The following is a 24886-nucleotide window of genomic DNA, read 5'->3' as shown; positions in this document are numbered from 1 at the left end:
GACTCTCGGCTGTAATGCTTACTTTGCGTGTAGCTATGTGATGTTTTGCGGTGTGACTATCTTCTTTTTTTTTTTCTTCCTTTATCCCTTTCTTCTTCTCTGTGCCTCTTTGTGATGTTTATATATGTTTCATGATTAATAATAATAATAATAATAATAATAATAATAATAATAATAATAATAATAATAATAATAATAATAATAATAATAATAATAATAATAATAATAATAATAATAATAATACCAGCTCAGCACATGGCGTGGTTACTTTCTCGTTTCTGCTGCCAGTTTTTAGTGGCATTTGAAGGACATAGCTGCTCAGCGTATTCACCTTGCAAACTTTCGCCATTCAAATTAGGAGCGCCAGAAGCAAACGCTATGCGCGCGGAAATAATGCTGAACGCGGCATCGAAATCTGAACGCCTTGTCTAATGACGTCTATTAAGCAGTTACACCACTTAGAGCCGAGAGAGCTGTGTTTTGCTTACTTCTGCAACTCGAGTTGCTCGGCGCCTAAAGATCGTGCGGCGAACGTGTTCTAAGAGGAGGCCGCTCCGAGCACTGCCATATATGCACTGCGAAACGCAATATGCGCCTCTCCGGCACGCACTTTCGCGCTAAGGATCGATGGGCAGCTCTGTCCGGCGGGCGAGAAAACGGACAGCGATTCGGAGACCAATCGCGCGTTCGTGTGATGGAAAGACGCACGTCGGAGCAGTCTGCAGGCACACTTTTCATACGCTCAGCGCCAATTTTTCTCTCCGTGTGTTCTGTCCCAAGAGTAAATGTGGAAAAAAGAAATCGAAAAGCTTACGCCGACAAAAAAAAAAAAAAAAGAAAGAAAGAAATAGCTTACTCGAGGAAATCCCTTCCGTGAGTCTTTCACACAAAACCTTTCCCTCCTCGAGCACACATGTCATGCTCACACATACGCGGTGGCATGCGCAGCGGTGCATCGAGCATGTGCGATAAGCGACCGAGTTTTCTTTCGTAATTTCTCTGTTCTTGCGAACGCCCGTGACCCGCAAGCCGCGCGTCCCTGCTGCACGCCTCTTTTTTCTCGACAGACACGCCCCGACCGCGCGAGGGGTCTGCGCGGTGCGGCTGCGACTCTTCAACTTTTGAACAAGTCCCGAGGAACGAACACGCGGGCGCGGTTCCGCAGCTCGCTGCTCCGCCGTCGGCGAAGCAGCTGTCGCGCTCCTCTTCTAAAAACAAAAGCGGGGGACAGAGGAGACACCCTGCGCGGGCTTGCGCGACTCCTCGGGGAGGACGAGGTGCCGCGCGAGCCGGGCGCGCCTCTGCGCTGTGCTCGTTACGCGCGGGGGCTCGATGCGTCAAAGTCTCTCGCCGCGCGCGCGCGCGACAAAGGAAGGCCACGGGGGCCAAGGGTGCCGGCGCTAGACCGCGGAGCGATTCCGCCCAGCTATGTTTGCAACTGGTGTGGCACGCGACGCGTCATACTCGACACATGGCACGCGGCGTATTCTTATAGTACACACTGTACACATATACGCGGCAACGACATTGGAATGCCGCGTGTACATATATACAGACGAGTTCAACAAAAGAATGAATGACCAAGGAGCGAGGGGAGCGCACTCGGGTGTTAAGAACGAGACGAGACAAGCGCAGTCGCACCCGTCGCCGGAGCAAGCAGTTACACGCACCGACGGCGGTGCTCACTCAAAAACGCCGTGCGAACGATGCGCGTGCGTGCGCAACATTTGGCTCCCGCACAGCAGGACACGGAGGCTTCGACTGCGTTTCAATTTATATATCTTTTTTTTTTTATCTACGCCTGGCAATACGTGCGGCCGATTTTTTTCTTGGAGTGTTCTGGCCCTAAAAATATACAGCATGGAAATACACGAAATAGTGTGGGTTTAGGCGTGTTGCTACGTACAACCGAGCTCTGCAGAGAGAAACCGCGAGGTTTGACTGAGCAAGTGCAAGGGCAAACAGTAAAACGCCCTCCTGATGAATGAAATATGACCGCGGCAGATTGATGTGAAAAAGCTCGCGAAAGGTGGCGGCTGCATGCCCCAAAGGAAGTTTCTTAAAAAGGGATAAAGAGGTTCGTTGAAGGGGCAGTGTATATAGTTCACCGTGTCATGCAGGCACGACCCAGCTATAGAGGTATGAAACGATTAATTACATTCACGTACATGGAAACGACGTTTCCACAATAAAATTAGAAAATCTAAAGTACTTTTCTGAGTAATGAGGCCCCTTGCCATGGTGAAATACACATGCGCCTATCGACTATGCAACCAATCATATACTTCCGCTCACTGCCACATTTCGAGCAGATTACCATAGTTTCCCTTGTAGTGGCATGCGAAACAGCTATAAACTAATTTCCCGCAGAAATATTTGGGAACTCGTTAGCGTGTGAGGACCTCCGAAAGAAAGTGCGACAGAACCGAAGAAAGAAAGTGCAGTTTTCAGCAAAATTCTTTGTTAATAGCTGTTCTGGTGCGGCGGCAATATATATATCGAAAACATGCGTCGTGCGAATCTATAAGGTTGACAAAGGAGAACCATTAAGTTATTTTTAACCATTAGAGTATCTTGTCACAATTTGTTTCGTTTCTTTGGCGAGGGAACGTTGATGAATAGCGTAGAAAATTAATAATTATTAATTAATTGTTTGTTTATTTATTTATCAAACATTTAACTAGCAGAGCAGAGACGCTGTCAAATCAACGACGTATCGAGAAGCTGCGCGGGAATTTCAAGGCGCGTCGCCGTACACCCTTCATTCGTTGTCGCGTCTTTCCTGATTTTCCAAGTAGCTATCAGTTCGCAGTAAGACCGATTTACAGTATTCCGGAGATGTTATCTATACAAATCTACAGCTTAAATTGATATCTTTCTACAGTGCATTTCCTAAAGTGCACAGCGCTCGAGCTTCTTCGATTCGTCCGGGTCTGCTCGCACCCCATTTCCGTTATGAATGTGCAAATTTGTTTTAACACTATAGAGATAAGATACGCGGCATGTCGCCCTCAAAAAGCGAAAAGCACGCGCCACACACTGGCATTTATAGATCCACCGCTGTGTGGCCTGCGTTGTCGGGGGCGTCGGAAAGTGTTCGGCACATGGTAGGGGCGCGGTCAATGGTCAGATATGGCACGTTAGTCACCCACCGCGCGCGCTCAGTGTGTTACCATATAGTGTGTGCGCGTAGTATGCAGTGCCATGGCGAACGGCGCAGACAGCACGACAAGAAAAGAAAGACGGAACACATACGCTGTGTTTCGTCTTTCTTGTATTGTCGTACCGCCTCCTGCGCTGTTCGCCATGGTATTTGCACGCCAACTACTACCCCAATTTCGTACTTTCGTATATATAGTATGTATAGTCCTAGTCGCTCAGAAAGCGGTGGATGGGATGAAGTGCATGACCACTAGGTGGCACCACTTCCGACACCACATGTATCTGTACCTGAAAAGTGTTGACACAGAATGAAGGAAGAGGTCAAGAAAGTTAGCAACCAAGTACAGGGTAACTGAAAGTGTAAATAGACAACCAGGAGTCATCAAAAAGAAAGTGAGAGAAACAGAGACAGTGAATTGGATGCAAAGAATGGAAACAAAAACAACCACGGAGATTTACGAGAATGAGAAGAAACAAATTAGAAGGGAAAATCTGTACGATAACACAAAGGGTATAGTGCCTTGCTATTTGAGGCTCGAGCCGGTTGCCTAAGGACAAAAACATACCGGAGCAAATATTTGAAACTGGATGAGGCGTGTGTGTGCTGCAGCAAAAATCCGGAGACGACTCAGTGCATCCTAATGGAATGCGAAGGGATTCACCCAGTGAGACCCTTAGGTAACAACGTACTCCTTCCAGAAGCGCTGGGATTTAAAGTGGAAGGAAACATCAACAGATCAGCCGTAGAGATAAGCAAGGGACGTTTAGAGTATTGGTGAAAAAAAAAAAAAGCAGGGATGAGATTGACACAACCGGATCTCTTACAGTCATATGTAGCGGTACAAGGTAGATTTGTAAGGGGGGGGGGTAACGATAGAGATTAAGGACATATATGCAAAAATGCTAGATAAAAAACATGTATACATATGATATAGCATACCTGATTGAATCAAGCAGGCTAGGTGACTATTTGTCGCGGCCCTGTTTCAAAGGGGATGCCATTAAATCCTCACCGTCATCATGCAGCCGCGACTGCCGAGACAGGGCGCGTGCGCGCCGAACGCACGTACCTCGGGCCTCTGGAGAAGGCAACGCGATGTCGGACAGGACGTACGGGAGATTATCTGCCCAACGCGCTCTCACGTGTCGCTCTGTCGTGCACGGAAAGAGTTATAGCGAGATGGCTACATATCTCAACACTTGAAAACGAAGAAACATTTATGCCATACACCGTAATTTTTTATACATCTCGTTTACTATTCAAGATAAATTTCACGATTTCGGAAAACAAAGAAAGAAAGAAATGAAATAAAGAGAGAAAAATGGTAACCTTGATGTGACACCTTTTCTACTAACCCAACAAGAAAGCGCGCGCACAGGCGAACCAATTAGAAGTTGCTGCGGCAATATTTTTTTTTTTTTTTGGACGCTTTCGGATAGCATAAAGACATAAGCGTTACTTCTGCTTGGTGGATATTGAGATTAGTGGTTTAATATCGGTGCACTTAATACAGGGGTATTTTAAGGAATCCGAAGAAACTCATTCAGCTAACCCACAGAATACGGTATAAGCAATAAGCCCGTGTTAGAAGCGCTTTCGCGGCACGCAGTGCGCTAGCAGTGTTTCGCCACGGGCCAAATCAGACTTTAATGATCAGTTCGAGTGTGTGCGTGTCTAGAGGGGTGTATGCACCGTATGTGTGTTTGTGTGATAATTTCGTGCGTCGTATCTTTCACGCAACACCAAAATGGTATATAGCATGTCAGGCCGTCAGCCAGGCAAACATCAACGGCTTGCAATAAAGACAATATATCTCTCTTAGCCTGCGTTCGACGACTTCTCTTGTGACTATGAGAGGCTGCACTTCCTTCCTCTCACAATGTGTAGAAGCGGCAGCTGCAGTTGCCCGACTACCGCGAAGTCGTCGGGTAGACAAGCAAGTCTACAGGCAGCTGATTCAAAGTGCCGATGCATGCGAGAACTGCCGCACATGAATTTAACACTGTTTTCGATGACTATCGAAGGCGGTGTTAGCCCGCAGCCTTAAAATTTGTTTCCCTTCATTTATTCTATACTTCCGTCTCTGCGGCACTGCGCCTGTTCCATCGTCGTCGAAATCACTTCTCGAAACCTTACCGTAATTACCCGTGGGAATGCACTCGATGTGCCGCTCTTTCTTTTTATTTTCGTAACAACCATTCTGATTGAATTAGGAGCTGTACCAGCATGAATTCATTAGGACGTATAAGGACATGCTTCTTTTAACTGCTGCAAGACTTCCCTAGGCATCGGCCGTAGATAAAGAAAAAGTCCCTTCTCCTAAAGAGAGCGACGTTTTGAGACCATGGCCTCGTACACGGATGATGGAAAAATCTACGGGAGCTGTGCCACGGTCACCAGCCTGAGTAGCCACAGGGGACAGGATGCTGAATAAACGAGCGCATGCGTGTGCGAGCGCCAACTCTGCCGTCTGTCCTCCTCGTCTTTTCTCCCTCGCAGCGTCGCATTTTTCTCCCCAGTGTAGCTTACTCATCCTTCATGTGCACCCTCTCTGCAACGCACACGAACGTCCCTAGAATTGCAGTCTATATATGGCACGAAAAAAAAAAAAAAAACACGGCTACACGATAGTTCTCCTAATACCAGTGTTCTCAGGCACTGTTTTCAAAACCCAGAGAGCGCGAGTTCAAAGGCTTACAGCGTTTTCTAGTAGGTGCACAGGAGCACCTCAATGCCGTCACCAGGTATGGCGCGAGCCCTGACGACAGCGCATTATGAGCAGTTCACTGAGTGCTCCCGTTCGCCACCTAGAAACGTTCATTAGTTAGCGCCATGAAATCTCCCAGTCGCCTATGCTTTCCTTATGTGATACCGACCGACAAGCATCTTTCAGCGCTCTGCGTCTCTTTCCGCGTCATCCGCTTGAAGAGGGACAGCAAAGAACGCGACGCAATCACGTTTTGACAGCGTTTGCAAAAAGCGCGCTCTGTTTCCCACAAGCAGCACGGAGCACTTAACTTCGGAAGGAAAAAGAAAAAGAGACTACGCGCACCGTAAACACGACAATGACCTGCTCGTCTGCAGAATGTGGCCACTGATCTTGACAATGGGTGCGCAGGACGGGTGACGTGCGCGGCCAGCTGTGCGCTGACAAGACGTCGCTCCCAGCAGCCGCGCTCCGTCGCGCACCGATTCGCGCTGCTTGCTGGTGCCACTCGAAGCGGGGCGCCTTAATAGCCGCCCACTTGGCTGGCGTTCAAATGTGAAAGGGGAACTGCGGCTGATAATAGCGCCACGCCGCTAACAGTTCGTAAATCATCTTTATTTCCCAAACAATGCATGCTTAATGCAGTCTTCGGCACTTCAGTGTGTAGGGCACCGGGGAGCTGTGAGGGAAAGCATAGAGTTTACAGTTAAGAGCCAAGCGCGCCGCGGTGGCTGTAACCTCTGGCATTGTTCGGCAGCGCCTGGGCCCAACTGCATGTGCGTCCGCCGGACGGCTTCCTCAGCTCCGTCTCGGAGTTTTCCCACGGAGGCTATCATGTGCGTCGTCTAGGCCGCTCGATGAAAACACACACACAAACACACAAGATGTGTGTTTGTCATGTATAGCGGCCGTGGCTATAAAGTCAACACTGCAACAATGCCCTCGGGGTGATGCGCGCGGCATTAATAGCTTCCACTCTCTCGGGGAAGTTTATGTCGGGGCTTTCGCCCATGGGCCCAGTCAGTATGCTCGCCGTTCAGAGGAGCATTTCAAAGAACTAGTTACAAAAATGCGCGGGACTTTGCATCAAATTAATGACACCTTTGCTTTCGGTCGACGTTCACCTTTGTAGCCGCAAGGCATGTTGTCTAACAAAAGAACAACTGCAACGATAAATGCACGTGAATTAGCTGCTCTGTGATACAGACGTGCATCTCGTTTACAGTTAGTTCATCACCGCTTTTTATTTACGTGACTTTCACGAGACGATCTTAACGCAAGTGGACGTGCCTGTTAGTTTATATTATATAAAGAGTGAATCTTAATAAAACATCCCTCAAAATTTTATTCGCTGCAACATGGAACTAATATAGAGGACATCAAGTAGAGCATAGTTTTTTTATCTTTTCTTACGAGTGTTTTTGTGATAAGCCTTCGTGCGCATTCTTCAGAGACACTGGCATAATGCAGAAAGTTTCGTGGGTGGTCAAATGGTATTTGTGGCAAATAGCAGAGAAGTGCGAGTATCACCAAGTGTGACATGCGATATAGAAACTTTACCAAAGTTGCTGCATTACGCACCACTTGGAAGCCCAGTGTCACCGCCGTTAGCTGATGAAAATAGTAAACCTTTGACTTCGTCTCTCATGCAGATTGCTGCATACTGTCACGTCTTACTTTGATGCGATAATTGTGCATCAAACATATATGTTTCTGAAGCAGGTAGCTCAGACTTCTTTGTCGTCCCGTGTGCCAAAACAGATCAGCGTGATTCCGTGGCCACCCGCAACTAAATCTCTTTGAGTTGTACATAGATGTAACGAAAATTATCTTACGAACTGGTATAACCTGGGCGCTCTAATACCTTATGCTTACTCTTATTTCACACACGATTATCAGTAGATGGAAAAGTAGACAAGGCGACTCTATTGCGCTCCCAACCTATATATAGCGCTAAGTCACACCTTCGCTAAAGTGCCGCGTCACATCATCCGTCCCTCCTGGACTTAGTTCAGGAGTCGAGGAGGGACGTCTTTTTATCTCTGACTATTCTCGCCATTTCCTCCTGCGCATCACCACATGGCGAATAGACGCAATAAAATTCAAATCACGCATCAGAATCCTGACGGATTCAAATCAGACGGATATTTACAGATGCGAATTCTATTGAAATGCAATAAAACGAATTTCATTTCGCAAGCTCGCACTCCAAGGAAAGTGACTGCAGATTTTACTCGCCTTTCTATATAGTGATGATATGAAAATGACCTGCCCTGATAAGAAACGAGCAACTTTGTGTGCCTATGGTGTCCGCGGCTGCGCAAATTTCGCCCAACTATGCTGCTATATATATATATATATATATATATATATATATATATATATATATATATGTGTGTGTGTGTGTGTGTGTGTGTGTGTGTGTGTGTGTGTGTGTGTGTGTGTGTGTGTGTGTGTGTGTGTGTGTGTGTGTGTGTGTGTGTGTGTGTGTGGTGTGTGTGTGTGTGTGTGTGTGAAAACAGCGCGAGAAACCTTGGCCATAAGAAACGCACACAGAGAAGTGATATTAACTTCGAAAATTCCGTACGCACTAGCCCAACATCAAGTGTTTTTATATGACTTTTCCTCTGCTCCCTCTAATATCCCTCAGTAGAGGACTTTTTTACAAGTTGCCCTTCAGTATTAAAAGTCGGTGCTTCAGTTATTTTATCAGAACAAGCCCTGCGCGATATTGAAAGTGCACGGCCCTGTTCCGGCACTGCTAGAGTGCACACATGGACAGCGAAACGCGTGGGGTACGGCGCTACCAGCCTTAACGCCTCCGCGATTACACGCAGAGTCTTGTGCCTTTATCCTATTCACCAGTGTCGAGTAAGTATAGGCAGAATTGCTATTATATAGGAAGTAACGGAGAATAATTATATAGTAAATGCATTGATACAATAATTAACGTTATAGTGCTGTGCGTTTCTGTCCTGAAGCGTTAAATATCCGTGTTTCAGTAATCTCTACATCAAGGCGTCTGTTTCGATACGCCTCCCTTTTGCAGTGGTCCTTCGCACAGCTGTGTCCCGTTTTTGTGTCAAGTCGCATATTTACAAAGCTTTTTTTCTTTCTTTTTCTTGTCTTTCTTATTTATTTATTTTTTCTTTGAAGCCTCATTTCCCGTTACTTCCTCCGTTCAGAGATAAGCTTCTGTCAACTTTGGCCGACCTCGTTTCCTCTGACAAGCGATATGAATATTTATGACTTCTTCGACGATGAAGAGATAAAAAGATATGGATGAAATTGGGAAAGTCAGGAAGGTCAACCCAATGTTAAGTCAGGTTTGCCAGCCTGCAGCGGTGGAGGTGAGGCACAAAGCACAATCGGGAAAAAATGCGGGTTGGAGTTTCGGAGTTACTTCTTCAAGTAGCTTCATCCCGGGAAACATAGTAGCGCCTTGAACGCTTTCCAGTGCCGTTGTCGTTGTTTATTAAGAGGCTTAGCCATCGTATCCTATACCTCTTGAACTTTAACTGTATAGTGTAAGCTACCTCAACCTTTTGTATTCATTGTTTAGTTTTGCGGTGCACATGTTTCGGCTTTTTTAAACGGTATCCCGCGAGCGTACACAAGCAATGAGTTAACATCAGATCAGCATCACTTCGCGCGGGTGCACACCCCACGAAAGTAAGTTCCACGCTCTTAAAAATAAAGTTAGTAAATAGCTAGTAAATGCATGCGTTTACTAGCTCACTATGTTTTGGGCGACCTTACTAGTTCTGTACTAGCAAGTAGCTATAGTAAGACTAGTAGCGTAAGAGCTGCTGTTCCAAGCCAGAAAGTCTTCATATTAGTTTTCACCAAATAACTACTAAGCCACTCCCACCTCGTCTGGCGATGGTCTATTATGCTCTGATTGTGAATTTTATGGAAAATTTAGATAAACTGTAGTTTCGTTCATTATGTTGGATTGACAGTTACGTGCGATTTCGTAGCACACATATGCGGAGACAGTGGGCTATAGAAATTTGGACAAAAATTTTAATTATTTATCAAAATGCATAGGTGCTCACCAGTGCAACATGTGCTCCCCCAAAATAAGGCTATAAGTATTCTTAAAATTGCTCTTAGAGTCAGAGCTGCCAACTCTAGGGAAATGTTCCCTAGATCTAGAAATTTAAGCCTTGTATAGGGAAATAAAGAAATTTATTCAAATCTAGGGAAATTCCGCGCTAGGACATTGAAACGGCTAAACTGCTGACGTGACAGTGTGTTTTTTTTAATTCTAGTCACCTCAAACTGCCTTCGCATTAGCATCGCAGTGCAGTGAACACATCTCGCCAAGCAAACGACAGGGCGTGGATGCCCTGGGTCCTTAACCAAGGGCTGCTAGTACGATTTTGCCGTTCTTAACCCTAGCAGTGCTGAAAATGTCTGCACACTCTGAATTAAAGCTTTATCTGTAAACGGCTAAACAATGCATGCGAGAACATTAAACAAAGCAGCACGGACACATTTAGGCATAACCGGACACATATACCTAGCACGACATTGTGGTCGTGGTGCTGAACAGCCGACTATGCACGCGTATTCACCTGAAAACGCCCATAGGCAGAGCAAGTTTGGCCGACTCCCAGTGTTCATGGGTTTGGGCGAGTTTCACTTTGTGAGAAAGATAAAAATTAGTTGCGTTTATTTTGTGATTTGCTGCAAATTACGTGCAAGCATGCAAAAAAAAAAGAAAGAAAAACAACAACATTCGTAATTTTTACAGTGCCGTCGTGCAGTAGCACACTGTTTCGACACGCTTACATTCGTAAGGGGAGGTCCGGCGCCAATCTTACAATTCGAATAAGGTTCCGCGTAATTTTCGCACGTCGCTCTAGGTGCAAAAGAATTTTGGACAACACAACGATATACTCGTGCTGTCATCTTTTTCTGTGAATATGGCTTCAACTAGATAAGAGGCCGTGTTGTTAGCGCAACTTTCACTGCGACATCATTTCAGGTTGAGTTCAGTGGCTTCATTTGAGCCTTTTAAAACGAGCTTAGAAATAAACTTAAACTATAAAATGGGCACTCATTTGAATAACTCAAAACATTTAACATTACAGAAATCAAATTCACGAACTGAACAACCACATTTTGCACAAATCTAGGCAAATCTAGAGAAATTTTTTCATCCGAGTTAGGGAAAACTGGCTTCGGAGGTTGGAAGCATGCTCAGAGTGCGTGTCGCGAAGCACCCTTGTCGTCGTTCTGTTTGTGTGTGTTCTTGTTTATTGTTGCTTGATGGCTTATGTGGTACTTTGTTACCCGGAGTCATTGTGCCGTAATGTCCTTGATAATCATTACGTATACCAATGATTGATGCTTAATGAATATAACAAAGAAATATGGTTCTCGTCTATCGTATTTTACCTTGGTTTCCTTTTACAATAAGATCGACATAACATGACAATTCAAGCGGCACTTGAAAATCGAATAGGCCCGACTGCATTATTGGTAATTATATTTCAGTTGCGTTAATAACTACACTACCGAGGTAGCGAATATCACGATGAACGATTGCTAACATCCAGTCAGTACTTACAACGATATTTTTACTAAGAGTGGGAGTCCTTGAGTTAGTGCTATTTACTAGCTTCAGCATGCATTGACTAGTACTAAGTATCACTTTACCATTTTCGCTTACTAAGGAGGTAGTGCTTGTTGTGACAATAAAGTAATGTGTTTGTATTTAGTTAGTGAATATGATGGCATTTTCTTTTTCTTCCCCCTCTGCTGTGGGTTGTTCCACTAAACAGACCCCCGGCCGCCTTGTCGTTTAAGCGCTTACTTCCTTTTGCTGTCTTCCTGGAACTACGCCAACACGTGACTGGGAACATCCACACGGTACCTTTGATGCTCAACAACGTTATTAATATTAATTTGTGGGGTTTAACGTGTCTAACCTACTCGTGGGCCGTAAGGAACGCTGCAATGGAGGTCCACGGTCTAAGTCTCACCTGGGGTTTTCTAACGTTCTCGGTATCACCAGTGTACACAGCCGTTTTTGTCATTCCCATCCCCGTTAGAATGCGCCCGCGGCGACCGTAGATCTAACTGGAGGCCTAATAAAATTATCACTCGCTCGGAAAATACCGTATTCGCTATGCGACAGCGGCGGATCGGAGCACAACTAACTTATAAACACACAGACCTTGTAATATGCGTCTTAGTGTATAGTTGCGAATTTTTAATAGTGACGCGCGAGTGTGGCACATTGCCGTAATAAAAGAAATTGGAACCTAAAGCAGGCTTGGTTCCTTTCGTGCAACTTGCCTAGCATTGTCGCTCGCGCGGACTTTTGCATTACGTGCAAGCGCAAGCTCCACGATAAAGCGCTTGGTACTTAACATGAATAATGGGGTGATGTTGCAGTCTTTCACTTTGGGACACTCGTCTGTATACTATCTCTAACCCAATCGCTGTACTTCAAGAATAAACTGAAGGAAAGAAAGAATAATCAAACCACGGTCGTAATGTTTGTGCAAAGCGTGCCCTTAAACGTGCTCGAAAGTGATATATAGTTCTCGATGTATCTTGTGCGTACTTTGATGTCCGCTGTGCGCACGTTAAGCCGGCGATATTAGTGATCGCGTGCATTTCTTTGTCGTTATCTTTTCTTTTTTTTATTTCTGTAGATGAATGCGTTTCGACTTACTGGGTAAATTCTATCTCCTGTGTTGTGCAATGTGGCTGTTTGAATTTTCATTGCTTTTATTTTTGTATTTATTTTTCAGTCGGCCAATGAATGCCGATCTATTATTTAGCCAAGGAAAATGGAGTAGCAGCCGGCAATGCCCGTGATCAACATTCAATGATCAACAATCAATAAAAGAAAAAGTACAGCGGACAAGTGTGCATGCATGGGATTGGTGTGCGCACATGACTGCCTTGTTTCATCAGCAAGAGAAGATTTGGAAATTGTCAGTATATCGCCTACCATACTGAATTTCATTAAGTGAAAGGGATTAAGTGTGCAGTAAACACGACATGTTTACTGGACGTAAACGTGTCAATAAGCGCGATGCTCAAAACTTGGAATTGACGCCCACTTATACAATTCGTTCTTGTTTAACTGCCACTGACCAGAATTTGTGCTGCAGCACCCCCCTCTATAATGGAAATTGCGCGATCGCAATGCGCCTCACGTCGGGGGCGTGGGCGCGCGTCAGGGAGGCTTCCCTTCTCACTCACCTATACTGTTGCACACCTAAAGAAGACGGCACTTTATGGTGTGAAACACCAAAATGATCACAAAAACAACACGCTGCGTATGATATTCTGTGGCCAGTAGAAATTGATTTCGGGCAAACTGCATAAAAGTTAAAAAAAAGAACGATGTGCATATAAGCACACTTCGGTGCCTTTCGATGTATGTATGTATGTATGTATGTATGTATGTATGTATGTATGTATGTATGTATGTATGTATGTATGTATGTATGTATGTATGTATGTATGTATGTATGTATGTATGTATGTATGTATGTATGCATGTCAGTTTGTATGTATGTAGGTCTGTCAGTTTTGCAAATAAATTACACAATTCCTGCGCATCATTCAAAACATATCTAACAATCAATATGAAAGTGTGTCATAGGTTCAAGACGAAAAAAAAAAAAGCGCGTTGCGATGGCTCAGAGGCAATGGCGTTCCGCTGCCGAGAACGATGTCGCGGGATCTATTCAGAGAGATGATGCATGTTCACATGGACGCTCACAGGGCCCATTCCGCATCCATTTGAATGCGGCAGTCTGCTGTCATGTGTAGCGAGTGGCCTCCAGTTCCCTTGTTCGCCAGAGTGAAATTAATAGCGCGTAAACGTGAACATTCGCAATGCATCGTGATCAGTGCTCCATTCACAGCTCACTAGCTTTGTGACTGTAGCAGTTTTGTTCTCCGAAGGTAATGGCTGAGGAGTCCCACTGTCATTTCAATAACCATTCGTTCTAAATTTACGGATTTTAAAACAGTGAATAAGGTAACCAGACCATGTGTTTGAAGTAGCTATAATCTAAAGCAGAGTGAACTAGGAGTGCATTCGCAGGAACTGAAGAACATTTCGACGATACGTTTTCTAGGAACACAAAATGCAAACTGTGCGCCAATTGTCCAAAAGGGAATTAAACCCAGTAACTGTCGATCCTGAGACCGATGCTCTACTTACTAAGCTAAGCACTTTAGTTTTCTTATTTCTTTCCGGAATGTTGCAATAATGGCACAGTGAACAATAAATACAATCTTACATAGGTCACTTTCCTCAATAGAAGCCAGCTGGACACAGATAACATGGTAGAGCTATACACATAAGTGACTCTGTTCATCGGGGTTAGACGTGTACTTCGCTCCATAGTTTACTTTAAGGAATTAAACAAACCCCCGGGCGGCAATCATAAACAAAGGGACGTTGACGTGTTTTCTCCGGCTGTCGGAAACACGTGTTCTTCTACACGATTAGGCAGAAAACACTGATAAATGATCTGGCGCTAGGTGCCGTCAATAATGACGAGGGTGCGGGCCTCAAAATCAAGTGCAAGGGAGAGAAGTGATAAGGGAGGTTGACCAGGCTGAGCCCGGTTGGCGGCCCTGGGCTGGGGACTGAAAGATGAAAAGGAGGAGAGAAATTTACAGTGTGCTCGCACACACACGCAATGAAGCGTTCACCGTTCAGTTAGTCTCAAGCGAGCATATAGGCGGCAGGTGCATCTCAAGAAACGCAGCAGAGTTTTTGTGGCTCTGCGCATCGTATAGTCGCACGAGGCCCAACAAGGTCCTAGGATCTTCCCTTCAAGCCTGTACACCTATAGTTGGCCCAAAGCTGCCCGAACTTCAGAACCAAAGTGTTGCTATAGCTCGACAGACTAAGCTACGTGCTCATCGGTGCCAGCGCATGTTCGAAATAGTTAGACGAGGGAGACACGACGACAAAGTGCCAGTCCAAGGTTAGTTGGTCGCTGGACAAACGAGTTGCGAAAAATGAGGTAATAATGAACGGTAATAAAATTATAATAAAGTAAAGTAAGGCGATGCCTGATGGTTCCGTACACTTGATCGCATTGATGCGATGTGCATCATCAAGACATGTTGGAGATATAAGCTGGGTGTGCAAGGTATTTCATAACAACCATTCCGTGTTCATACGTATACTTCCGGATACGGGAGAAAGGATCACTTTCTTTCTTCATTCCTGATATGTGTGGCGCTTGTCGAATGTCGTGGAATACTCGAGCACTTGTCATGTTGAACGATTAGAAGCACTGCATGCCACATTATTGCTGAGGAGCCTTGAAGTAGATTAACTGCATTAGCTACATACTGTCGCTGCACCTCTTAATAGAGCTATGATGGTTTTGCTTTTCACGATTAACCAGGGGGCAAAAGCACATCTAAATATGTAATCCCGCCCATTAGATTTAGCCAACTTAATCTGGTTAACCTCTCTGACTTTCACCTCTGGTTTTTTTTCTCTCTCTCTGCTCATTAGTACGTCTACAGGGCAGCAAAACGCGCAATATTCACACTATTCCCAAATATTTCGAAAAATAACAAAACGTAATTGAAGATATGTACTAAAATTATTGTTTTCTTACATATATACTGGTTAGTGAACTTTGTGGTAATTTTTTTTATTAATGCGCTGGAAAACTCTCTACAGTCTCTTGAGCAGCATATTACTAGATAAATAGGTTTTCTGGCGACGAAACTTTTATTATGTCACAATTAATAAAGAAGTAGAAACGTGGTTGCTATTCTTTTAACATTATCACAAGTATACTATGTTATTCTTTTACGGCAGAAGCTATTTGTCTTCAAGGTCAATAAACGGCACTCGACGCACATTTTACAAGATGTAAGCGCCCACGTATCTGTTCTGCCGCTGCGCTTAATTTAGGCACCTGAGTATGGGAGAAACACAAACGCTGCATTTTGTTGAAATTTAACACTCGATTCTCAGTTACGAGGAAAAGTGTAAGTACTATGAGATCTTGTAAGTTTATAGAGCGAGAAGGCATAGATGTTGACCAAAAAGCGACCATGGTTGGCTACATTACATTGAAAGAAGAGGGAAAGGGAATGAACATTAATCCCAAGTATAACTCAGTAGCCTCAGCATCGGTGAGGGTCAGGGGTAAGGGTAATGAAATAATTAATAAATTATTTAATTAAAGTAGAGAAAGAGAGGAAGGAAAGACGCGGCGAATGCGGGCACGCGCACAGACACAATGGGACGCAGTCAGAGCCATTCGCACGGGCCAGTCGTCATCAAGCACAAAACAGCTTTCATCGCCTTGTGAGCCGATTAGTGGTGTTTAGATTTAAAGCGATGAAAACAGGATTCCGCTTCATGAGGCGCAGGATATACGAAATATTCAAAACATTGCTTCCGGAAGAACCTTACAGCACTCTATCAAAATAGCACCAGCACAATGAATTTGTGCAAAACCGCCTCTCCATATAAGCCACAAAGCGCGTCATGCACTGAACCATCTCTGCTAAAAAAAATCGCATTACGTCTTCACGTGTTTCGCACGACGAGGTATGTCTATAGTAAGTCTCTCCGGGCTCCTGCTTCCTGCTGTTCTATTGCTCTAATCAATCAATCAATTAAACAAACAAGCAAACAAATAAAGCGCATGCTTTTGACCATCTTAACTGAATGCCGCTTGAAACGAACTGAGGCCCTCAGGTTGGTGTCATTGTTTTGGCTATTTAACATGTGCCAAGCGTGAGATGACAATTTACTCGATGTTTACCTCTCGTCGCTGACATTAGGTCGTACTCGTGCTGTTCTCAAATACCTTAAAGCACACATGCGAATGACGCAAACATCTATTTTGCCTGTTGATGGACCAGGCGCCAATGACGGCACGCGCCACAATACCTCCCGCCCCTTCCTTCTTGCAGTCAACAGACGACTTTCTTTTCTGTTCGTTACAACTTTTTCGTTCACTTTCTGAAATGGCGCTCAAAGCAAAGGAGACGAAATTGGCGGTACGCGCTAACTCCCGTGCTTGTGATCGCCAACGGCCCAAACACGGGAGTTCGCTAAAGCCGAGTGACGGCTTTATATAAACCGCGCGAGCTCATAGCTCGGCCAATGCGTGCCTATTTCGCTCAGCCTGCCTGACACACAAAATGAATCGTTCCGAGTTCCGACAGCCGGCGGCCTCGGGCGGGATATGGTGATCATTGCCAACGCTTACCTTGACGAATGGTGCGGCGCGCGAAGTCGCGACTCCGATCCGCGAGGCGGCTGTGGGGAAGGCGAGAGGGGAACAACAGTCCGGAGCGCGCACCCGGGCCGTGCGAGCGCGTCGCGTCTACCAGCCGGTCTGAGGAGCGGCGCACAAGAGGAGCGCACGCGGTGCGCGATTACGCTGGGCCCCGCCGACAGAGGAGGAGGGCAAGAGGAGCCCCTCTCACCGCTCCCTGTCGCCCGCTCTATCGTCGGAGGAGCGCGCACAACAAAGGCAGGGAGGCAATGATTTCGGGGACTCGGGAGAGTTGGCCAAGGGTGGAGTCCCGATCAAAAAACCGGCCGACGTCGACGGACAACTTGTGGACACGAAGCGAGAGAACAGCCGCCAGGGCAGGTAGGGAGGTGGCGTGCAATTTGTGCGGGTGCGATGAGACTCTAGAGCATCTTCTCTTTCACTGCCCATCCTTTGACACTCAACGACGTACTCTCCAAGCTAAACTCAACGTGTTAGATAACAGAGCGCTCTTGGAAGAAAAGGGACCATGGCCTATGCATTCTTTCATGCAAAAGGCCACAAAAGCCCTTCTGCAAGGATACTGGATTATACGAACGCTTGTGACAGCGGAGATTCCTCTGTGACTGACTCTGCGAACGCTGACTATTATTTTTCTTTTCTCTCCTTCTCTAGTCTTCCCCTTTCCCTCTCCCCAAGTGTAGGGTAGCCAACCGGGCATGCCCTTGGTTAACCTCCCTTCCTTTCCTTCTTCGTTTCTCTCTCTATCTCTCTGTGTGTGCTTGAATGATCAAGTGCTTCAACGGCAGCAGTTGCCTTATAAATGAGCAGAAAGAAACCTGTCTTCAATACTTCCTTTCCTCTCGAAGAAAAAAAGAAACAAGAAGTTCTCATTGCGAGGTGCAAAGTTGTACCTCGTTTGCAAAATAAATAAATAAGAGAGAGAGAATTAATGAATCAATGAAATGTATTTTTACGCGGCAGATAGTTGCTTGGTCTTCAGCATGAGTAGCTAGCACATTTAAAACAAACAAATAACGACCTACAAAAATTGGTTGGAAGAAACTAAGGAAACAAACAGGAAGAAAGACATTGAATACCATGTATGCGGGGATATCCGCCGGAGCAACGCATGAACGCGCTCTTTTTAGACTGATTTGGCTCACTGATGGCACCTTTTTATGCCTTCCTCGAAGGTTTTAATCTTCTGAATTTGTGCTCGGTGTACGCTGTGCATTTCGGTGCTAAAGAAAGTATTCTAGAATGGCATCAACTCTTATCCTAGTGCTAAGTTTAACGTCACGACAAGGCTCGCACAAGTACAAACACTTCCGACTCCGTTCGTGTTGTCTAAGGAAATGTTTAAAGATGTTTGCAGCGACTATACAGTGTACCATATATATATTCGCTCTTCGTTAGTCCTACTTCACAATGAGAATGACGCTATGTGACACCTATGCAATATAAGTATACTGTGACTCTCCGCTGCAGTTCCATGTTTTCGATAGACGTTGGAGGTGTTAGGGAGTGGTGGGAAGTTTTTTTCTCCGCCATGTGTGTAGTGTACTAGATTACTAGAATCTAGTACACTATAGTCATGTGTAACAGTTGGCGCGGTTCAGCTGGTGTAACTGGACATAAATGAGGGAGCAGTATTAATTAAGTCATTTTCCTGATTGCGAGTTTCCTTTAGGTAACGAAGAGAAAAAAAAAAGAAAGGAGCTGTCACCCCGCAGTTTTCGAGCGCTCGCCAACCACCGCGGCATTTCATTTACACGACCACAAGGGCTCACCAAGATGTTGGAAGCGGCACACACTATCAGAGAAAGTGCCAAAATCTAAGAAAAGAAGCGAAAAAGAGATTCGACAAAAGAAAAGGAAACAAATCATACGTAGAAAGGAAGAAACAGAAAGGAAGCTGGAAATGCAGGAGACAACGAGAACTGGCAGAGAAAAAGCAAAGAGATGAAGACAATGGGGAAGTCAGAGACGTGTGGCAGGCAGCACGCGGAGAGAGGAGGACCCCAGCCACAGCTCGGGGCGCAAGCTCCACTCGTCGTTTGGGGGAGAGGGAAGCAGGGGGCCCTGCCAATTTGCTCGACGCCGCCTCCTCACCTCCCGCTCTGGGACGGAGGAGGGTGCCGTGCAGTATGCGGCCGTTCTGCCCCCGTTTCCCACGCTTTCCCGCGCCGGGCAAGGGGGCCGCGCGTCCTCTCTCTGTCGCATCGGGAAAGGGAGCAAAGAAAGCTGCACGCGTGGCTCAGCGGCGGCACAACCGCCGCGGGGAGTCCAGCACGCAAAGTAATTTCTGGAACGGTGTCAATTGCATTCGCCGTCCGTGTTGCAGCCTGGTAATCGCTTTGTTACCGCCCGAGACCCGTCTTCAGGGACCGTCGCTTGTTATCTTCATTGCGGCCTCTCTGCCGACGCTGTGTTGCGGCGGGAATAAGGAAAGGGAGGAAAATGAGGATCTGTCCTGGGGGCGAGGGACTGTTACGGGGGAGTGTGCGCCAGGTTGGTGACGTGGATTGAACGTGCGGCTGGAGCACGTCAGCTGTCGCCGCGCCTTACGCGATGCGTCCTGGCCAGTGGCGGCGGGAAAGAGATAAGTTGTGTTTCACGCCTTGTACAGTCAGCGCATAGCTTTCACGCTGCTCCCTTCGGATGTGGCTTCGTCGGGCAGAAACTGCAGGATCACTTTTATTCGATGATCTGCTCGACCAAAAATTCAAATCTGCAGAACTATATATATATATATATATATATATATATATATATATATATATATATAAGACAAAAATCCCTGTCCCACGCAATCAAAAATACATTACAGTGATTGCATTTACCTCAGTCTTACAAAAAACTATGCTGCTTCAAATTGGAAAGAAACAAAAAAGCGAGAAGCTTGGATAACGGCCTGAAGCATCTGACAAGAAACTTTGAGAGCTTTCGAAACCTTTCATAAAACACTTGGAAAAAACGAAAATAAACCAACAAAGACAATTAGCATTATTCATGCAGCACATGCATTCACGTAGCGTGTCGGCAGCGCTTTCTTAATCCCTGTTTGATATCTTTTCACTTCCTTAGAAACGGCTACACCTCATCAGGCAGTTCTGCAGCCTCCGCTAAAGTGGCTGGCCGGGAGACGCGTTATCGTACAAACCGATCGCTCGAATTTTTCTTCATAGTAAGGCTCCTATCAAATCTGCCTTGAAATACACTGAAAGACTGAGAAGGGCTGGGACTGGGAAAGGCCTCCTCGTTGGACATTCCTGAGCAAAGCGTCTTATCGTTCCGCGCCAGTTACCCGCGCAACATCACTGTAGGCATGGCGAGGAGTCAGTTTGCAACGGTATCGTGCCGGGTGTAGATCTGAAAGTATTCGACGGTATGCACAGCCGCCTCTTTGCTACAGGCTCACTTCACTTTACAGCGGTCGCTCACCGGGTCGGTGTCGTGGCGAACGAAAAACCACGCCGGTCGGAGCAGACCCGTAGAATTAACCCGTTTCTCTGCTGCGGTAGAGAAACAAAGGGTGCCTTGAAATAGCTCAGTGAACTGTGGATGGGCAGCGTATAACAACAACGTATAACAACATTGTGCGTAATCAGTGACGCAGGCTCTCGGGAGTAGCATTTGTGTACACACACCACGGCTGCGCTGCTCGTTGCTCGAGGAAACTGAAATGGCTGTCGCAAATATCGCGTTGGTTCCTGCTGTTCTCTACGCCTGTTGCACTTATTCAGGCACGATGTCGTTAAATGAAGCAAATTAAGAGCCGAAACAGCCACCTGTAGTTCTTTGGAGACGACCTCTGGAAAAATGTAAATGTTGATTCATCTTGCGTTGACATCGCTTCCTGCCTTTTTGTCGGATTGGGAACAAGTGGCGATGTTGAAATCCGGACACTACAGAGCTAAATAAACGTTACTGAAAATTAATTTGTAAATATAAATAACGGTACTGAGTGTAGACTAAAATGTTTATTCTAATTCATAGACGTGCTTTATTCAAATAATTTCACATTTTAATTAGTTGCACTGGCCTCCTGGCATAACGTCCAGAAAAGGAACCAAAAACTATTTTAGAATTAGAATTTGCTTTTACGGCCAAGTCACTGCGGTTATATCAATTTCAAATAATATGGCTTCGTGATACTCCAAGAAGACGGCGGCCAGTGCATAAAGTGAAGAGGACGACGTGGTGGCACCATTGGGGGTGGCAAACAAGGCTTGTTCGCATTTCTAGCCTTGTCTTGTCTCCCAAACTTTGGCTCATACCCACTACGGGGGATTGGCCAAAAGGCAGGCGGTGTCAACTATGTTTATAAGAAATTTAACATAAACTAAATTTGCATAGCAGTCATTAAAAAATGCTATTAAGAATTTTCCAATTGCCTTGAAAGACACCAATTTCCCGGTGGCATGCAGGTTTTTTTTTTCTTTCTTTATTTTTAACCATTATTCTATCTGCACCAGGCAGATACCTACAAGACGTTCTGGGAAGCGTCACCATTCTTTACAAAGCGACCTTTGCTTTGCTAGTGTGTCCTGTGTCGCGCTTCGGCATTTCCACGGATCCGCGTTGACTCTTGTGCATATAGTGCTTACGTTGCAGTAGTGTAGTCAGCTGGTTTACCATTGTCAAGAATAAAATAGCGCAATGCACAGGACACAGCACTCATGTTGTTCCATCTTGCTCTCTGTCCTGTGTATCGTGCTACTTTATCCTTAATTGACAATGTTTACGTTTTATTTGTTGTCAGAAAAGATGACTCGTGTAAGTATTAGTATAGACTTATGTTAATAAAATGTGACTAAAAAATTTTGTGCATCCTCGCTTTTGCAAAGCCACCCAATTTTTTTCTTTCTAGACTATCTGATCGCAGCCACGCAGCTCTAATTTCTATATTTTGCAGGTCTGCTATAGCTACTTGTGAACAATGACCATTGCCGTACTGGATGTTACATTAGGATATGCATAAGACATGGTGCTCGGCGACGAATGTGCCTCTCAGTTTCATGCTCGGTGGCGGCGGGAGGTATAGAAGGTCAGCAGCGGTGACGAACGCGCCACGAACTCGTTGCCGCCGCCGACATTCGACCATCGCCTTCTGATAGATCGCCCATTGCCCAGCAACTCGGTTATGCGAAAGCACGCGGCGTCTGTGGAGGTCCGTTCCTCACCAACCACTGAAAACGGCCGAAAGAGCCAAAGAAAGCTATAGGGTGGCTAGGGTGCCTCGATAGCATCGCCGCCAAGCCGGGCTGGTATCGAGGCACCCTAAGCAAAACTATTCGCTTTAAAGCAAGGCAGTTACGAGACTTTCCTCAGGCTCGCACTGCACCGTGACGTATATCCGTCTGAGGCTTCGATCTTCGAAGGTGCGTTCAGAATTACAGCGCCGTTTCTGCTTTGGCGAGGAGCTCTAGCTGGTGTTGGGACTACGGGTTGCTCGACCGGGGCTGACTAAGGCCACGAGGAACGAAAAAATGAGCTTTACGTTATACCGCTATTTACATGCTGCAGTTCCGCGTGTGTAAAACGGGCGAAAGCTCTCCGGACCGAGCGCGCTCGACTTCGGCTTTGGCTCGATTTCTGACGTGGAGGCCGGGACCGGTCAATCCAGAGCGTCGCACACACCTCACGCGATGGTCGCGATTGTCGGCGCTGCCTCAGACGAGGTGGCGTGATCTTGCGACTACACTGAAGCCGGCTTCCCGGAAGAAGAGCAATTGCGCAAGGTTTCGTGGGGAAGCCCCGCTTTCAGGCAGAGGCACAGCGGAGGCAATGCTGAGAAAAACGGCCAGCCTGCGGGCTGGCCCTTTCGGAAGACGGCCTTTCGGAAGACGGCCAGGCTGACCGTTCCGATGACGGCGAGCCTGCGGGTTGGCCGTCATCGGCAGGACCACCGCAGGCCGCGAATCATGCACACTAAACACAAATAATTCCAAATGGGAGTAAATGCCTCGTCGCCTATATCGCATTCCCGAATGAGAGATTAATATACTCCATGCATATGGAGTTTTAGTCAACTCCATCTCTCACAAGAGTTTTTATGGTGTTCAAATAAGAGTAAATATTGCTTCATTTATGTCGGGAGTTATTAGGGGGTTCCAATGGGAGTGAATATTACTTCATTTCCGGAAGGGGCTTTTAGGTATCCTAATTGGAGTGAATATTACTTCATTTCTGGAAAGTGATCTTGAAATGTTGCAAATGGAGTAAATACTAATCTATTTCTGAAGAGAGTTTCTTGAGATCCTGTTACATTATTTATACTTTTATTCCTGCAATGAATTGAAGCAGCAGCTTTCGTGTCGTGGCTTTACGACACTTATTAATGACTGATGAAGTACTGCAGGTGCTATATTTTGTGCCGGTAACAACCTTTACCGTAGATTATTTTGTTTTCCACCTTCCTAGTTAGATTTTGAATGTATTTATAATACTTCACTTGAGACTAATATAGAACTAAATTATAGTAGGAGCATTTATCTACCCATCTAGTTAACTGCCCTTTCTCGGCTAGTCAACTCTGTTCAATAACGTAAATATAAACGCGAATTCAGCACAAATAAAACGCCTGCATTTGCTTATTCTCGTACGCGAGAGTGTGTGACATTGACAAGATTCAAGTTTGCACGACGATTTTTCTTGATACCAGTAGATCATTAGCGAATGGAATACTTGACAGGAGTATATTCTCGCCTATGTATTTCTTGTTAGCATTTCAATGCACGTTAAATTTTAGTGAAGAAAATGAAATGCCGTTTTCCGGATAGTGGTATAAAGTATATTTTATTATCTGTAGGCATTACAACATCACACGGGAGACACGGGAGCACTTGAGGAAAATTACGCGCAATAAGAGCACGTTGCTTGAAATGATACATATCAATTAGCCATAATATAAAGTATATACCATACATCAGCAAGGCCAAGAGTCCAACATATCGCACATAAACAAACGCGCACCACAACAACACAATGCAGATGTACTGATAAAAGGAAGCGCGGACAACACTGAATAACAGAACGATGCGTAACTGTAACAGCAATTTAATTACTCGAGTGAACCATCTAAACTATCGCTTTCCTTAACTTGGGGGGAAACACATTTAAAACAAGAAATGTAATCCACTTAGAAAAAAAAAACAGCTAAACATGGCAGCTGACCTACAAACTTTTGCAAATGGTTTTGTTCAATATGTGGCATTGTGAGAAGTCCGTAGATCATCCCGCATTTCAAATTGCTTCAAAATATAAATCTGTCTGTTACGTAAGACAATGAATGGCTCATACCCCCTTAAGCAATGGCTCATACCTCCGCAAACGCGGCCTCCCCATTACGACGACAGAAGAGAAGTGAAATTCTACGCTGGAATGATTAGCGACAACGCAGCCAGCTGTGAAAGCAGACGACGGCGACGAACGCGGGAGCAACGGCACGAGCGCGTGCCGAGCACTAGCCACCTCAGAGCAGCTGTTTTTTTTTTTTTTTTTTTTTTTTTTTTTTTTTTTTTAGCGTTACATCGCCGGCGCAGGCTAGCGTATACAAGCTTCGCTTGAAAACGGTTTCACCTGTACTAGCCGATTACCCTCCTTCAATACCAAGAACGCCACTCTTACTTGGTTAGAGAGGCTTGGCAAGTCGGAAAAGGCGCAAGAAGAAAAGACAGGTGGTGACGCAGTTTTGAAGTTCCCGCACCAGTTCGCTGTCACGTTACGGATATTGACTGTGTCTTCTAGGGCCTAGTGAATTAT

At 45.6% G+C, this 24886-nt stretch overlaps 1 protein-coding gene across 1 annotated transcript in view; it reads right to left on the bottom strand.

The window, feature by feature from the left end:
- LOC119435953 (platelet glycoprotein V) overlaps positions 1-17221 on the bottom strand; it is a 172060-nt gene extending 154839 nt beyond the window's left edge. The window contains exon 1 of the mRNA XM_037702662.2: positions 17108-17221. The gene's annotated coding sequence lies outside the window, so the exon portion shown is untranslated. The remainder of the gene's footprint in view (positions 1-17107) is intronic.
- Positions 17222-24886: the final 7665 nt, after the last annotated feature.

This window comes from Dermacentor silvarum, chromosome 1 (assembly GCF_013339745.2).
Source record: "Dermacentor silvarum isolate Dsil-2018 chromosome 1, BIME_Dsil_1.4, whole genome shotgun sequence".
Lineage (NCBI taxonomy): Eukaryota > Metazoa > Arthropoda > Arachnida > Ixodida > Ixodidae > Dermacentor > Dermacentor silvarum.
Note: the sequence above shows the minus strand (reverse complement) of the source record. Positions and strands in the feature narration are given on the sequence as shown.